This window comes from Tachypleus tridentatus, chromosome 10, assembly GCF_004210375.1.
Source record: "Tachypleus tridentatus isolate NWPU-2018 chromosome 10, ASM421037v1, whole genome shotgun sequence".
Taxonomy (NCBI): Eukaryota; Metazoa; Arthropoda; class Merostomata; order Xiphosura; family Limulidae; genus Tachypleus; species Tachypleus tridentatus.
Genome location: NC_134834.1, coordinates 105,100,947 through 105,117,298, shown reverse-complemented (window position 1 = coordinate 105,117,298; position 16,352 = coordinate 105,100,947). Strand labels below are relative to the sequence as shown.

The 16,352-nt window shown below is 34.4% G+C and overlaps 1 long non-coding RNA gene across 2 annotated transcripts in view; it reads left to right on the top strand.

Moving 5' to 3' along the window:
- The window catches only part of LOC143230029 (uncharacterized), a 41,590-nt gene that overhangs the window by 14,701 nt on the left and 10,537 nt on the right, over positions 1-16,352 (top strand). The window contains exon 3 of one of the 2 annotated variants that reach the window (XR_013016194.1): positions 9,421-9,800. The exons of the other annotated variant lie outside the window; for it this stretch is intronic. This is a non-coding gene — a long non-coding RNA (uncharacterized LOC143230029). Of the gene's footprint in view, positions 1-9,420; positions 9,801-16,352 lie in introns of those variants that run through there. 2 annotated transcript variants of the gene reach the window in all.

Genomic DNA, 16,352 nt, shown 5'->3' with positions numbered 1-16,352 from the left:
AGAAAAATCATTAGAACAGAAACAAACGATGTTAGAACAACTTTGTTATCATTCAGGTAACCATAGCCCTAATTTGAAAACTCCGTCTTTCTAGGTAGCCTTCACCTTCGAGCAGTATCAGAAATTTGTTTGTCAGATCGGTGTAATTCTTTTTAATACCTATATGTACAAAATTATTTCATTTGTCTTTACCATATTTTCTAGATGTACATCTCTTCTCCGCTAAACGTGTACCATACACTTCTAGATGTACATCTCTTCTCCATTAAACTTATACCATACACTTCCAGATGTACATCTCTTCTCCACTAAACTTGTACCATACACTTCTAGATGTACATCTCTTCTCCACTAAACTTGTACCATACACTTCTAGATGTACATCTCTTCTCCACTAAACTTGTACCATACACTTCTAGATGTACATCTCTTCTCCACTAAACTTGTACCATACACTTCTAGATGTACATCTCTTCTCCACTAAACTTGTACCATACACTTCTAGATGTACATCTCTTCTCCGCTAAACGTGTACCATACACTTCTAGATGTACATCGCTTATCCACTAAACTTGTACCATACACTTCTAGATGTACATCTCTTCTCCACTAAACGTGTACCATACACTTCTAGATGTACATCTCTTCTCCACTAAACTTGTACAATACACTTGTACTCTCTTCTCCAAATACTACATCTCTTCTCCACTAAACTTGTACCATACACTTCTAGATGTACATCTCTTCTCCACTAAACTTGTACAATACACTTCTAGATGTACATCTCTTCTCCACTAAACTTGTACCATACACTTCTAGATGTACATCTCTTCTCCACTAAACTTGTACCATACACTTCTAGATGTACATCTCTTCTCCACAAGATTTTTAAAGTAGGTCTGTATTGATATCTTCAAATAGTCAAATATTATAACCGTCGCTTTTTTGTAACTTAGAGAACAGCAGTGCCTTTATCCCTTTATATTTTGACATTTGAATGCATGTGTTTTATGTCTGGCCAGAATTCATCTCCAACCCTAGTGTGTGTTAAGCATGATTCTGGGCACTCTGTACACCTATTAAAGCTTGGCGGTGAAACGTTTGTGTGTTACATCAGGGTTTTTTTGAATAACCACCCCTTTTAAATCGATTTAAGTATAACAAGTAGTCTACTCCTGCCAGCTGACGTAAGTGACCCGGATTGTGGGAAAGGAGATTCGGGAGATTTGCAAATTGTGCAATTGAAACATATTCTTAAAACACCCTTAAATCGTTGTTTCTTGTCCAGTCTGCACATAAGCTGGAGTAGTTAGAACATTTTTTGAAAGTGTCCAGAAGTGAACAATTAGTTCTTACAAAAGTGCTAAGAAAACTTACCTTTTTGAAACCAGGCAACTGCTAGTAGCACTTTGTTTGTGTTTATTGTATACGTCTTTTCATTCGATTATATTTTATTAATGTATCAAGAACGTCTAGTAGACATTGCACTGTTACTATTATTGATATCGGACAAGTTTCCGTTTTATTACATCATGTGTGTTAACGTATTAGTATTTCAACTAACCGTAAACTTGAATTTGAATTTAGAAGTTAAGTAACGGTTATTAAGTATCGACAACGTTGATACACACAGTTTTTTTTTAACATAAGTATATTTTAATATACGACCGTAAAAACGATACAATTTGTAATAACATGTATTACTAATAGTCATTACAGATGATGATTTATGTACAACAATCTTACAAACTTACAGACAATACTGAGTTTTATATCCAGTCTATGATTGAATATTTTATCGACGGTCCACGACGAGCAAATTAATTCTGAGTTCATATTGTTGTACATCGCTTAAGCTAACGACATATTTCTTGGCTAGTGTAACACCAATTAGAAGTTCACTTCTTATTGAATAAGATATTTAATGGCCTCATACAAGCAAAAACTTCCTAAGTAATTCACTGAAATTGAACTGTTAGTAATGTTCGAAATTTGTAACGTTCCTGGTGAAATTCTGTAGTTTTCCAATTAATAGATCTTAATCGCAATTATACCTTTTTAGGTTTATAGCGTACTGACTAGCCATCCAATAATATTTTTTTTCTGTCACTCGGCGAATCGATTCTTATATACCAATTACGTTTGTTTTCGTTAACAAGTGATGCTGAATTTTACACTCAAGGATGTTCTACAAATTTCGAGAACAGTCCGAACTTATGCAGTACACAGTCAAGGATATATGTTACATGCATAAAGAAAACTACTGAGAAACAAGCGTAGGAACTGAAATAAATGTATAACAGTAAATCTGTTACACAGTATTATAACTCTTTCATATTCTTTTAAGTACATCTTATTTGACCATTATATGTTTTCCTTGGAATAGTTGCTCACTTATGACTACATTTTATTTCTTATTATTACCGTAGGTTTTTTACCTGGCGATTGTTACTAGATTTTTTAAACAAAACTACAAATTACTGCTGTCATTAATTTTCCGTTTCTAACCATTTCCCGCTGCAGTTTCTTTAATATTAATGTTAAAAGTTCTATTATATAGTTACTAGATACACGTACCTTGAACTAATGAGTAAGTTCATTGAAATATACAAACCATAAAGAGAACGGTCATTTCTTGCGACATTTTACACCGGTGAAATACACGTGTGCTTATGAAACTTAAATTTTTGAAAAGGATTTCTTATTGACCTGGAACAACCGGCAACTACAGTTGATATTTGATCCAAAGTTAGTCTAAACGATAAGATTTCGCGGAATTATTAAAAGTGGGATATTGATGAACAATATCCTTTTTACGTGTAGAAAAGGACAATATCCTTTTTACTTGTAGGAAAGGACTTCCACAATATCTGCTTGGCTGCCTGAGAAGAAAGTTATATAAAAAAAAAGATAAACTCTATTTTCCTATAGTATTCCCTGATGTTCGCCTGATAAGTTTTAGTTGGTTAAGCACGTCGCGCTGCACTACATCCGGTGGTAAGTATGTACACCGGAAATCAACAAAAGAGCCATATGATAGTCTAGATGAAGACAGAAAACATCACTTAGGGCTTCTCAAATGATGGCTCTTTGTCTCTGAGACTGTACTTTATGTTGAATGTCAAAACTTTCTTGAACAAATACCTTTCTCCCATACTTCTGTACAACAATACGTTTTTTTTTATTTCATTAAAAATAATATTACGTCTACCAGCAGTTTCGGACAGGGAAACAAACTGATTAAAGAAACTCTTCTCATGTGGTATATCATTGAGTACAGCAAGATAAGTTTCATGTGAGCAACTGAAATCCGTTAACAAACTCGCGAAAATAAACTGATTTGATTTTACAGTACTTTAGGTTTCATTGTGTGATTCGACTTAGTTTATTCTAACAAACGAAAACGGTGTTCTCTGTTATATGTATGACACGGTTTGCTAGATCTTAAATGGCTCATTCCTATATATCACATGCGTAATACATATTAACGAAGTCTTAAATGGTTCATTCTTATACATCACATGTGTGATACTGTTTACTCAAATCTCAAATGGTTCGTTATTAAATATTACATGAGTGATACAGTTTAATGAATTATTAAATGATTAGTCTTATATAGATACGTGTGATACAGTTTACCGAGGTGTTAAGTGGTTTATTAATATATATCACATGTAATACGGTTTACACAGGTCTTAAATGTCACATGTGTTTATGAGATGTCACATGTGTTTATGGTTTACTAAGGTTTTAAATGGGTTTATCTGACCTAAAAAGTTAGTGTCTCAGACTCGAACGATAATATTCGATTTCAGTTTCCTTCTCGCCGCGTGGCCTGCCAATATACACGTGACTGCATTTCGAAATTGACACTTTAAACCGTATATCACGTAAAACTATGAAAATCGATTGTTGTTGATACATGAGTGTAGTTCCTGTGCTCGTTGTGGATATAAATTTACACGTGATCGCTTGGAGAGTAAGAGGAAAGTAGAATGGCAAGAAACCTTCGTATGTAAACAAGTGATTAGTTTTTTGTTGGATGACATCTTTCTTATTACAACCTTGACAGTGCACTGTTGAAGTTTTTCTTTCTGACAACTTGAAGGACCGGGAACGATTTTCCAGGACCTTCTATTCGTGTGGTTTGCCTGTAAACTCACATCAGCAGTGATAAACTAAGGATTCGTTCCAAGTAGTCCCTTCCGTTTCTAACCATCACAAACAGCGTTTCGCTTGCCATATCACAATTTTTGAAATCAAAAATCATTCCTCATCCTGTTTAATCTGTTTCGGTATTAACGGTGACAAAGTAACTATTTCAAATCTCGGAGTACTACACATCTGCGATTACATCTGTATAAAAAATATACATATTTTCGTTATCATAGTTCTATCTAACGCCAAACTTTAAATAGAGACGGGACAACGCCCAGTCAACGGAATCCAGAACTTTCTTATTCAACACAAAACTATGATCTGACTCGTATGTATCTTACCAACTCAAATCTTAAAATATCCACAACTTGCATAAACAGAATTATTAGTTGAACACCCTACCCTCTTTCATAACAACACACGTTGCCTCATTTTAAAAATATAAAGAATTCAACGGTTTAGAAGTATCCCCCAGATCAAACTATTCATATAATGATGTTTATCGTATGTCTAAGGCTAGATAATTATACAATCGCATAAAAACTCACTCGCACACTTACATGTACAAATACATAAATATACACAATACAAACACATGTGGGTGAGTGAGTGTTCGTGTGGGGAGAAGGAAATTTTATTTTTATTTTTTTTTTAGTTTTCTGGGACTAACACGTCTGTTAGGTTAAGTTAGGTTATTACACTGAGGACAAAATGTGAGACAAAAAACGTTAGGTTAGTCTCGACAGTGGAAGTAAACATCTTTCTCTCGGCAGCATTATAATTATCAGAAAACATCTTTTTCTACCCCCCCCCTTTACGCTGTTATTAACATTTTCTGATCTGTGTTTGTATTCCTTTCTAAAGTTTATACTTAACTACCACGTTATTCGATATACTTTTCCTACTTACTGTTCTGGTTTCTCATCTTGGCCCGGCATGGCCAAGCGTGTTAAGGCGTGCGACTCGTAATCTGAGGGTCGCGAGTTCGCATCCCGGTCGCACCAAACATGCTCGCCCTTTCAGCCATGGGGGCGTTATAATGTGACGGTCAATCCCACTATTCGTTGGTAAAAGAGTAGCCCAAGAGTTGGCGGTAGGTGGTGATGACTAGCTGCCTTCCCTCTAGTCTTATACTGCTAAATTAGGGACGGCTAGCACAGATAGCCCTCGAGTAGCTTTGTGCGAAATTCCAAAACAAAACGAACAATTCTCATCTTACCATTAATTCTGTTTTTGAATTTGTCGTAAGTGGCTCGGCAGTACCCTCAGGGCTTAAGGTACCAGAATTCGGCATTCGATACCTGTGGCAGACGCATCGCGTTATAGCCTATTGTATAGAAATATATGTGATAAAATAAACTACTTTAAATCGGTTTTTCACTTTTGTATTTAGTTCGGTTTCTTTTAAATTTCGCACAAATTTACCCAAGAGCTATCTGCTTTAGCTATCCCTAGTTTAGCACTGAAACACTAGAGAGAAGGCAGGTAGTCGACACCACCCACCGCCAACTCTTGGAGTATTTATTTACCAGCAAATAGTGGGATTGATTGAACATTATAACATCCTCACGGCTGATAGGATGAACATATTCGATTACGGGGATTGTGAGTCGAGCGTCCTAACCACCAAATCATGTCAAAACAGTTTATTATTTCACCAGACATCTTGTTATAGTAGTCCTAGAGTGATAAGTCGAAACCATGTCTTTCGTTTATGTTAACTCTAGGCCCGGCATGGCCAGGTGGGTTAAGGCGTTCGACTCGTAATCTGAGGGTCGCGGGTTTGAATCCCAGTCGCACCAAACATGCTCGCTCTTTCAGCCGTGGGGGCGTTATAATATGACGGCCAATCCCACTATTCGTTGGAAAAAAGAGTAGGCCAAGGATTGGCGGCGGGTGGTGATGACTAGCTGCCTTCCCTCTGATCTTACACTGCTAAATTAGGGTCGGCTAGCCCTTGAGTAGCTTTGCGCGAAATTCAAAAACAAACAAACTGTCAACTTTTCAGTTATTAAAAGTTGTTTAATTTTTTTGTAATTTTTTAATGCTGTTAGAAATTTCGAGGTTATCTGTGCATGAACTGTTTTGCACGTGCAATCAGTCACGAGGAAATATTTCCACATAATAAATTTTTCTTTATACTCCAAATTAAAATTGAAGTGCAAAATAATAGCCATTATTTTTTAAGTCGTGTAACCATTTCCTTCTATAAATATTCAAAATATACTTTTGAATCATAATTTGTTCGAAATTACCTGTGAAATGCGAATATGCCTAAACGCTTCGTTGGAAACAATATATCAATTCTCGCATTGTTGAGTACGTTATAATAACACAGTTTTGAACATAAAAAAGCGGCAAATCACGTGACAACCACTGCCAACCTAAAATCTAGAGAATGTATTGGAGCTGCATTGTAACATTCATTGGCGTTTCGCGGTTAGTGCGACGCCTCCGAAAATTAATCGTAACAGCCCTTTTCGACGCAAAATCTTTGTACACTCGGGTCATAAAGAATTGTTCAAATAGAAGGTTTAGAATTTCCAACATTAGGTTATTCTGTATACTGAATTCTATTAGAACATGTAGTAATATGTATTGTTACTATTATTTGAAATGCTTCCCCAGTGGCTCAGCGGTATGTCTGCGGACTTACAACGCTAAAAAACGAGTTTCGATACCCGTGGTGGGCAGAGCACAGATAGCCCATTGTGTAGCTTTAATTAAAAACAAACAAACAATAAACTTATATGGGGCTTGTAACGTATCAAAATATATCTCGATTTTTTTTTTTTTATAGTAATGGCCAGCTTTCTAAGTTATTGTGGCTCCCTAGCGGCTAGTGTGAGCCTAAGCATCTGTGGTTCGCTTTCCGTGGTAAAGAATTCGCTATCTACGCTCTGTGGCCTGGCGTGCATTATAACAGTGACGGCGAAATCCAAGTATTCGATTGGAGTAGCCCTAAAGCTGGCGGCGATGCCGAAGACCTGCTTTCCTTCTGGTTTATCAACTGAAAATGAGGGACGGCTAGAGCAGGCAGATAGTCTTGTATAGCTTTGAATGAATTTCCCAAAGAAACAAGATAGCTGTGGCAGTCTGTTATCGTATGTTGTATAAACGGTTTCTTCAATCCTTACCTAATCTACCACTGTACAATAAGTGATACTATATAAACACTGACATCGTGTTTTATTTTCTTTGTATGTGTGTGTGTGTGTGAAAGTTATTTTTTATACCACCTTCAGCTCTTTATCATATATTATTCATTGTATATAAATTGCGTTACCGAACGCTGTAACAGGTTACAGATAATAGTTTTAACCGTAATTTATAAAATGTTTTGTTTTTTTTCTGCTGTGAGTTATGTTCGATTGTTAAATTACAAAGCATTATTGTAGGCGTTGTTTAAAATATACGATTTCTTTGTAGTTAGACAGAGTGACCTCTGTTAATTACATTATGCGTTGTTGTTGTTGTTTTTCCCTTTAATTTAAATTTGTGGACATCACATTTCAATATGTTGGACATTTGATATGGGAGAACAAAGAAATCCGCCGCTAATGGGAATAGTCGCCTCTCCCAGACGACATAGATATTCAAGTTTAGCCACGCGTGACACTCAGCATACCTGGGTCTGAATGAACTTCTGAATATATCATTAGAGTCTGTCACCATTAATATGGGAATCATAACATTCCTAACAGAAATTATTCAGTTATTATAATTCTTGCTATTTTTTTATATATAAGTTTATAACAACTGCTCCAAGTGAGATAAAATTCCCTTTGCGAATTATTTTCAATTACTTGTTGACTGTGTTTCTTTTGTATACTGCAACTCTTCATTTTAACCCATTGTCATTCTCTCTATCTGTATGTCTCTAACTTATCTACTTTTTACATTTATGTCGCATATTCCAAACATCTATTTATATACTTGTCTGTTTCTTCGACCATCTATTTATTTATCCTTTCGTATTGATTTTATGCTGGGCATTCTACATATCTATCAACTGTTTTTTTTTTAACTTTCTTTGCTTCTTTATTATATGTATACCTCTTATTTGTATTGCTTTTCTGTCGTACGACTAACATACAAATATATCTATATTTCTTTTCGTCATTAGTTAACTTTCTATTTGTTTTCTTATTGTTTTTATATCACATGTTCTATTTATGTCTACCTGTTGTGCATTCTTCATATAACATAATAACACCTCTCTCTTTCCTTTCGTCATTTATTAAACTCATTATTCTAATAGGTTTCTGTTCTATGCTCTTACGTATGTCCACCTATATTTCTGTATCTTCCTTTTTGTTACTTGTCTAATTATACACACCTTTATTTGTTTTTATTGTTTATTTTACGTATATCTACCTTCATGTCTCTATCTTTTCTCTATTTTCTCCATACTTACCTGTTTAAATTTTTGTGCCTGTGTTTTTTTAAGAGCTGATCGCCTGTATAATTTTCTCTTGTGCTTCGTTATCTATCTATCGGTTTATATACTGTTTCCTTTGTTGTATAACCAAAGTAACCGTTCTCTATCTGACAACTGTTAAACTGTCGTTCTCTTATTACTGCTTATCCCATTTAACACCAGTTTTATTAAGTTTACGTACGTTTTCCACAACCATTGCTAGAACATATATGTAAAAAATAGTATTTTAAACACACAATATTCTGATTAAACTTTCATCGTCCCTCTAGTTTCATGAAGATTTTTTTTTTCTAAAAAGTGATAAATCCTTAGCATTGTCTTACTGTGTATTTAATGTTTACAATATTGAATAATGATAAATCTATTTCACGCCCACTCGCGTTGATACATATTTTATTTTAGTATAATGTTTTTTATATAATCATATTAACATGCTATCAAAGTGCCAACCAATATAACATTCGTCGTCCTGGTAAACGTAGGGGAAAAAAATGCGGAAAGTGCTGAGAAAGAAAATCACGTATTTGTGATTTAAAAAAAAATGCCCTCTTGCAGTTTCGTACTACATGGCCCCAAGTGGCGTTATCTACAAAATTTTAGTAGTAAAAGAGTTATTAATTCAAAAATTAATAACAAGCGTGACAACTCGCAGTAACAGTTATTTAATGTTTACCCTTTAATTATTTACAACTAATCCCATGAATGTGATCTGGTTTAATATAACACTGTTAGATGGTTGAATTATAAAAACAACTGATCCTGGTAACAGCTTTATGGATCAGAGAATAAAGTATTTAAGTAATTCACTCTTTTTTTAATAGTATTTTCAGTGTTCAAGTTCCACCCAACACATCCTTAATTGAACAATACAAAAATTGACTAAGTAGTGTTGCCCGGTGAACGTTCACGCAACTGCACCACGAAGGGAAGAAAACCATGAAAACGATGACCGGCCTTCAACTTTTCACGGTTAACCACGACTCTAAGTTTCCCACGACTGGGCTGACTGGCGGACACAGTCCCTCGTGTGGTCAAGGTCTTGTCGAGCTGGTCACAAATTCCGGCCTCGCCTGGCTTAACATGATTGGACACAGACGTGCACTCTTAGTGAATGAATAACAAATGCTCATCCTAGCTTGGTAGGGACCCGTTTATTGACCAGAAAAGCATGCTTTTATAACACACTTGACGTTAGATAACGAAAAAACGATAAAAAACACGCAATTGTTTACCGCGGCAACATAGCAATAAATGTGTCTTAGAAACTTCTTTCTTATCAACTAGACGTTTAGTATAATGTTTTTAACTAGTAGAATGTGGATCAGCCCTGGACATTACATATAATTAATAAAGTTTTTAAAGAGTTTTAGATAAATTGTACAGTTGATTTTAAAACGTCTTGCAGTTGTTAGACATTTTTTTAAAAGTTTACATGATTAGTAGACAGGTGTTAAACTTTGGAAGAGCTTTCAAAAAACATATTTAGTGAATTGTTCTGGAGTTCAAATACAGACAGCAGCTGCTTTAAAAGCCATTATGTAGTTAGTATAATGGCGCTTAACATGTCCTATAATTGGTTTTTGTTTGCTTTGTTTGGTTCGAATAGCGCACAAAGCTACGTGAGGGTTATCTGCACTAGCCATCCCTAATTTAGCAGTGTTAAACTAGAGGGAAGGCAGCTAGTCATCACCACCCACTCCGACTCTTGAGCTACTCTTTTCCCAACGAATAGTGGGATTGACAGTACATTATAACATCCCCATGGCTGAAGGGGCGAGCATGCTTGGTGGGACAGGGACTCGAACATGCGACCCTCGGATTACGAGTCGAGTGTCTTAACCACCTGACCATGCCGTAGCCCTATTATAGAACTGGTACAAATGTTAAGGAACAAAATTATTAGTGCAGTATTTTTGGAGTTTAACAATAGACATCAGCTGTTTTAACAATTTATACAATTAGTGTAATGGTGCTGAAGTTCTATTGTAGTTGGTACAACTTTTAAAGAACAACGTCAAGTGATTTTTTTTTTTTAATTTGTCTTATAGTGTAGACAATTTAAGGGCCTCTATCATCAGTGTAGATATTTTGGGTTTCACTTGTAGAGAACAGTATTTTAAAACCCTTTGTATAACTAATATATGCTTCTTAAGCTGTCCTGTAGTTGTTAGAAGTTATAATTAATATAACTTTTAAGGACATTTTTGAAATATGGTTAAGAGCTATTTGCTGAGAATGTTTGTTTTTTAGCCAACAGTTAATTATAATCACTTAGATAACAGACTGAGTTGTTAAAAAGAAAGTGAAATGTTTAAGTATCAAATTGAAAAGATTTATTTGTTTGTTTGTAATTAAACACAAAGCTACAGAATGGACAATCTGTGGTCTTCCCATCACAGGTATCGAAATCTAATTTCTAGCGTTATAAGACTGAAGACATAACGATGTGCCACAGGGATCAAACTGAATAGAATAAACCATGTGTTAAACATAATAACATACATTTAAAGACAACTGAACAGAATAAACCATGTGTTAAACACAATAACATGCATTTAAAGACAATTAAATAGAATAAAACACGTGTTAAACACAATAACATACATTGAAAGACAACTGAATAGAATAAACAATGTGTTAAACACAATAACACGCATTTAAAAACAACTGAACAGAATAAACCATGTGTTAAACACAATAGCATACGTTTAAAGACAATTGAATAGAATAAAACATGTGTTAAACACAATAACATGCATTTAAAGACAACTGAATAAAATAAACCATGTGTTAAACAAACATGCATTTAAAGACAACTGAATAGAATAAACAATGTTAAACATAATAATATACACTTAAAAATAACCTGATTATGAAATTTTAAATAAATTGGTTAACAAGTGGAAATATCTATTAAATTAAAGTGAACATGAAAACGTACAGTGACCAACTAACTTAGACAAGAATACCGTTACGTCCATTTACATCAGAGATCACATCACATAAATGACTTTGATGGTATCAGCGGTTGATGTTTGACTGGTACCAACTACAAAAACCTGTATCTTGAACAACTGTCCATGTGTTTATAATCAGTACCCGTGTTTTCACAGTGCGATCAGAAGCTGGAAAAATTAAACTTCCAGCCAAGGTCGACGAAGAGGCATGTTGACACATGTTTGACATCTGTATATCTATTTGGTCCACAGTCAATTTCTAACTTTGGACAGTGCAATTCTGATTGGTATAACGTATGTTTTGAGAGTTTTGTCACAGTCCTGAGTAAGAAAAGATATTTGCAAAGCGATATTATAAGATGTTGTACAGCCAAAGGATAAACAGTTTTAAGAAGAGTTTTTTTTTTCCTATGAATGACATGAAACCCTCACAGTAGACCGTTCAGAGAGCAGCATCAGATAACAGTTAACCATAAGCCACAGGTCAGCTTAGGTCTTATAACAACTACAGTTAAAACTTAGTAATATAGATGAACTTATCTCGTTTTCACGAGGAAGAAAGATGTAAAAACGAAGATTAGAGCAGTTATATTTGACTCCAATCCATCAGACCACCAGATGTAGCTCGCGTAGAGTTTTAGCCCATTTAAACGTGTTCTTGGAAGCCAAGATTCATGCATAGTCCTTAGCTGAAGTTTACAGTGGAAACTATGACGTCATTGTGAGTGTCCATAGGTTGGTGTACGATCACTGATGAAGAATGGGGCTCTTAAGGAAGTGTAAAACCTTAATCGTGACTGCTCTTTAATTAATGTAATAGGACTGGCATCATGATGTAGCTGTTTAAACTTAGTGGATATTTGGTTAGTTGAGTTTTTAGTTAGTTTAGATAGTTATTGTGGTGGATACAGTCATAGGAACTTTATGTGTAATATATAAAGTGTTAAATATTTTATGTAGTTTGTGTAATAAACTAGACTTACAGTATAGTTGGCGAAAGTGTAATGGACTTTAGGCGTAGCTCTAATGATCCTTGAATGATGTGTATATACACAGTACTAGTAAATGTTAAGTAAATCAATGAAGTTTTAATGAATTTATATTGTTTGTATAATAATTCTGGACTCATTTTATAGTTTACGGAACAGCAGTGGCCTTTAATTATAGTTACTGTAATGTTTCTTAGATTCATCATGTATTTTATAGCCTAGTAGTGTACTTTACATACCAGTTTCAACAACAGATCATAGAGAAATCCATAGACACTGAATCTGGAGACTTTACTGATGTGGAATAGCATGAACAATAGTGTCAGTTCTCACTACTTGAAGTAAGTGACGGCAAAATGGAAAGATTGTCTGTAGCCTTTCCTCGGTGACATCATATCTTGTTTTCATTACCAAATAGAGATATGTTTTAATTAGTCGTGTACTGTTGCCTGGGTGTAACGACGACACTTACATTTGTGTTTAGAAACTCCTGTGTTTTCAAAACGTGCTCTATGTTTATCACACTTGGAGTACTATTTGTTGCAAATCGTTTTCTGGATGGTCCTGGTGTCCCACCTTCACCCATATTCCTTTTGTTTTCCAATTCAATTAACTACCAGAGATATCGCTCATCGTGGAAATTTTAAATCTTTAACTCACGCGTCTTTGGTATCTGAGTTTATGAATACCTTGCGTAAGAAAGGACTTTTACATATAATTTCATGATTATTTTGAGCTTTCGATTTTATTTTATCTTTATTTTAGGCCTGTCTTATTTTAATTTATTTGTTTTAAAGCAGTGTGTTCATATAGTGTGTATTAAACCACGAATTTTATTATCATTAGCTCTTTATTTTACCATTACGTCACCAGGTGTTTTTTTTTGTTTTTTTTCGTTTTGTAAATTGTTCTCCGGGTGTTACGATCTGTTGTTTTGTTACATCAGAGGAGTTTAACATCAACCAAAGCACAGATTGTGGAGTCCCTTTACAACATGTTTGTCAGTGGTGGTGTTGTATTGACCCTGATTTCAAACCACTGACCAAAAGAAAAATATTAACCAGCAGCGACTCCTATTGCTTCATACCTTATTATTTTTAGTAAATGTGTGTGATTTTCTGTTAACCATTCTCCCCTCCAATGGCACAGCGGCATATCTGAGGACTTACAACGCTTGAAACCGAGTTTTGATACCTGTGGTTGGTAGGTCACATGTAGTCCATTGTGCAGTTTTGTGCTTAGTCACAGACTTAATCTTCTATTTATTTATATTTACAATACCAGACACCCAATATAACTAAGACGACTTTAGTATTATTCAATTACTATTTTATATTTGGTATATAAATAATATCTTCAGTACTTTTCAAATGATAATGTCCAGTTAAACTTTATTTAAGTAACATAGTCCTTCCCACATATTTTAATGGTCACACCGCTTTCTTGCTTCCAACCTCTATTTTATGATGATCTTTAAGGACTCTGTCAGGAGTATGATCCTGTCATAATCTCTACTGTCATTTGTCAACCAGACAAAAACACCTTTAAAAGGCACCACATCTGCTGTTTTAATGTAGGTTTTACAATGTTATGAATGTGATTTGATGGAGACAATTTCTAATTTATACAACTTTGCAGTTAATTGTAATTTATCATACACTATTCAGTTTTAATATTTCAGATAAGAAATGTGATTATTTTAAATATTGGCTTATTTTAACCCTATATATCTAACACGGGATGTAATTTAGTATATCCAGATAATTTTAATATTTCAGACAGGGAAGACACTGAGATAAGAAATGTGATTATTTTAAATATTGGCTTATTTTAACCCTATATATCTAACACGGGATGTAATTTATCCAGATAATTTTAATATTTCGTGCATATGTTCTAGAAGTAGTTAATTATTTTTCTTGCACATTGGATATAGAAATGTTGTAAACTTACATTAGATAAAGGTTACCAAAAATCCTCTACCGTTTAGGACTTTATCTGCTTCCTCCTTTTACAGACCAACTTGAATAAAACTATGCTCATTTCAAAGGGTTGTAAAGACATATGCACAACTTAGTATGAGTTAAATTTACCTCTATTGAAACAATAGTCGATGTAGTTAATTTAATAATTACGGGACATCGTAGTATAAAAGTCGATATCTTCATGAGCCTCTTTTTTTATCTTCATGAGCCTCTTTCTCTTGATCTCTTGCACGAGGTTTTGCTTTGATCCTGTATTTTTATCTTGTAGACTTTTTGGAAAGCTTCTCTCTACTTAAGCAGGTAAAGAGAGTTAATAAACGAACCAATATCTAGCCAATAAATCAGTAACACACAACACTGTGTTTATAATGAATAAATATTTTGTCTTAATTTTTCATTTGTGTTCACTAATATCATAGATATATTATTTCCTTTGCTGACCTTATCCATTTTATTACTTTTGTACCTTTCATTAACCTGCGTATTGGGAATTCTAGTAATATTTGAATATCTCGACTCATTGTGTTGTTTACGAAACAACAGCGGATGTTTCATGAATAGCCAATTGGTTAGGGCACTCGACTCGCAATCCAAGGATCGCGGTTTTGAATCCCTGTAACACTAAACATATTATATATGCAAAAACGGCTCGTTTGGGTTGAGAAAATATTTTACGTAGAAGAGCGAACAACGTTTCGACCTTCTTCGGTCATCGTCAGGTCCACAAAGAAAGAAAGAGGTAACAGACCGGAAGCTGACCACATGTTTGGAAGGGGTTGTATAACTGAGTGTCGGAATGTAGAGGGCGGTGTAAGATGTTTGAATATATAATTTTATTTTATTATATTTAATATAGGTATAAAGGCGTCCCTTTATATTGGTTTATTTTGGGTTTACGTTGTTGTATAAGTAAGGCTTCTTTAATTTTGCGTTTATTTATGATTGTTTCTTTATTTAGTATTTGAGTGTTTTCTTTGGTTACGTTGTGTCTATTTGACTTGTAGTGTTCGAAAACGTGTGAAGGTGACTTTTTATGTTCTTTGAATCTGGTTTCCATTTTTCTACTTGTTTCTCCAATATAGAAGTCGTGGCAGTTATCACATTGTATTTTATAAATAATGTTGGTGTGGTGTTTGTCAGTATAGTTTTTACGTAGTATAGACCTCAGTATTGTGCCTGGTTTTTGAATAAATTTGGTATTAACTGAAATGTCATATTTTTGTTATTAGTTTTTGCCAAATGTTGGTTATTTGTCTGCTGATGTCGGGAATATATGGTATGCAGCAGTATACGGTTTCGTGAATTTTTGATTCGTGAGATATATTTACTTTTGTTAGTTGATTTTGCTTTCTGTCTAGGTGTGTGCGTATAATGTTTTCTACGGTTTGTGGAGGAAACTTATTGATGTTGATGAAGTATTGTTTTATTTTGTCTAATTCATTGTTAATTTTATCTGGTGAGCATAGTTTTATGGCTGTGTTTTTTGGTTTCTTAGTATGTTGAGTTTTTGTTTTGTTTCATGTGCTGAGTCCCAAGGAATGTATAGTCCAGTATGGGTGATTTTTCGGTGCATTTCTGTTTTGAATTGTGTGTCGGTTCTTGTAATTTTGATGTTAAGAAATGATATTTGATTGCTTTCTTCCTGTTCACATGTGAAGTTAATGTTGGGATGTATAGAGTTAATGTGATTAAAAAAATTAATTAGGTGTTCTGTAGATTTGAATCCCGCAATCATGTCATCTACATATCTGTACCAGTATAGTGGTGGATGTAATGCTGTGTTAATTGCTTGTGTTTCAACTTGTGTCATAAAAATATTGGC